This window comes from Brassica oleracea, chromosome C4 (genome assembly GCF_000695525.1).
Source record: "Brassica oleracea var. oleracea cultivar TO1000 chromosome C4, BOL, whole genome shotgun sequence".
Taxonomy (NCBI): Eukaryota; Viridiplantae; Streptophyta; class Magnoliopsida; order Brassicales; family Brassicaceae; genus Brassica; species Brassica oleracea.
Window position 1 is genome coordinate 11468497 of NC_027751.1, and position 2692 is coordinate 11471188.

Consider the following 2692-nt stretch of genomic DNA (forward strand, 5'->3'; position numbering starts at 1 on the left):
TGCCAACGTTGCTTGCATTGATTCCCGTCGCGTTTTTCACAGCCAGCAAGTTTTGGACTAGCCGAGAAGTATGCTGCAACTCTTGTCCAGAACGTTGCTGACTTCTGCTCATTCCCCACCACGGGGTCTTTGCTAGTGTTCAGCCAGCTGCTAATCAGCACTATATCCTCTGTCACTGTCCACGTCCTTCTTTCCTTACACTCTACTGGAAGCTCCGCAGCTTGACTGCCAAAGGACGGCACTTGCGATGAAGAGGTTGGAACGCGTCCTTGACTGCCAAAGACTACATTTTGTTGACTATGGAGAAGTTCAACAAAATTTGCCGAGTCCTGGAATGGATTGAAATCCATTTTCGAAGTAAAGGAGAGAGGAGAAAGAGGAGACAGAGGAGAAAGATGAGACAAAGGAGACAGAGGAGACAGAGGAGAAAGAGGTGAAAGAGGTGAAAGAGGAGACACATGCGAATGAGAATAAACAGGGGAAAGAGGAGAAGGAACGAGAAGGCGCATTCATCTGTTGGAGAATGAACTAGAAGACACAGTTTATAAAACGTTTAAGAAAATGAAGGAGAGAGATTTCGCATTCAACACACACAACCAACAAGTCTATGTAACCAACACACACAACTCGCATTCAACACACACAACCAATATGACTTGACATATATCTAACAACAAACAACTAATAACAAACAATGCTTTATTTTCAATTTCAAATAACTCAAACCACACCATCAATTCTATTTATTACGGTGACACAACCATAACCCAACACTAAAGCAACCATTAATTACCCTAACTACCAGTCAGACAGAAGCTACACCATTTTATTACAGACCAGATAAAAGAGAGAAAGACTAACCTTTGATGCTGCGTATTCCTCTGTCAAATGACCCGTGCTTAAGCACGTTTGATCCAGCCATCTAAACACACAAAGACTGAACACATTAACCTATTTTCTTTAATTCTGAAACAAAGACTGAGACTTTAATTCTTTTCTTTTCAGTACACAATACATAAGCTATTTTATCTAAGACAGAAGAGGATTAAGAAGCAAACACTAACCTCAGATTCCACAGAACATATCAAACGCGATTTGATCCCTTCATCTCAGCACGCAAAAGACAGAACCAAAAGACACAAACAAATAATAAAATTAATCACCACAGAGAAGCCCAATCAAAACCAATAAACAAAACGAGATTGAAATAATATATTTGAACCAGCTGACATGTATGACTGAAGAACATGGAACATAAGCTTTACCTGAGCGATTCGCAGAGAGCCATCGACTGAGAGCTCCGTTAGCCGTCGACGACAGCCACCGCCAGACAGATAGCTCCGTCAGCCGTCGAGGAGAGCCACCGAGAGACAGAGAGCTCCGTCACCGTCGAGGAGAGCCACCGCAAGACAGAATTGAACCTACAAACAAATAAAACTCGCGATCAAACCAAGAAGAAGTCTAATCTAAACATGCATGATTGAAAAACACAACAATACATTTACCTTCCGATTCCAGTAGATCCACGGCGAGAGAGGGAGAATCGCATAGTCACACGAGCCACAGAGACAGAGGATTCCGTTAGGAGGTGTGGAGACAGGGAGTATCGCCGGTATGTCGACGATCCACGGTGAGAATAGGAGAATCGCCTTCTCCGAGCTTCGGTTTCGAGAGAGAGAGAAAGGAGATGATTCGGTTTCGAGAAAGAGAGAAATGACGAAACAAAGACACGCTCCCCTTCTCTCCTCTCATTTTGCTTACACGTGTTCCATAAATACGTTTCTTCTTTACCCCAAATAAGAAACGTCTTTACCTTGTAATTGTCTTTTTGATTTTCTTTTAATCATAAGATCTCCCCTAAATACGAGGGATAATCCTGCTCTAACTTACTATGTTGAAAATATAACTTATGGAGTTTCCTCGGATTTTGATATATTTTTCTGGAGTACATAAATTTGAGAAGCAAGATGATGATCAGACTCTTAAATACAATTCATTTGCATTGTTTGTTCTCTTGATGTTTGAGAATATCACTTTGCCTTTGGTGTGAGTGATGAGATCTACATTTCTCAACCTCTTCTATTCGAGCTATGTGTTGAAGAAATAATATGAGCTCTATATAATAGAATACAAACTAGGTCAAATACAAAAAAAATTCCCTTACAGTTTTGGCTCTTTCTCTCTGGTTTCACTCGTTCTTGATTTTCTGATATTGTATTGCAGTACTATATTATCTGCAATCGCATCCCTCTTTACATCCATATGTGATAAAATGAAAACTTTCAGTTTTGATGTATACAATGGACTAGCTAAAGAACTTAATAAGTGCAAAACTGGTTGTGTTTCTTATCGTCAGAACCAATTAAGTTTCTCAAATTTCGGTGACTAACTCCTAAACGGCTAAATCATACACCAAACCTGAATGTTTGCTGCTCATTTCTTATCAAGCCCATCAAGGATATGAATGGTGTGTGGAACATCTTTTCCATGGCTGATCATTCTGTTTATTTGTTTAACAGAAGTCTGAAGGTATTCATTTTCAGGAAGCTGTTTCAGTCGAGAATGGATTAGTTTCACGGAATAAACTGAAAACTGGAATGAGAACTGGTTGTAGATCATTGCAATATCATTGACGGCTTTTTTTGTGAAGAACATCTTCACATTCTTAGCTGCTACTCATCAAACAGCTGCT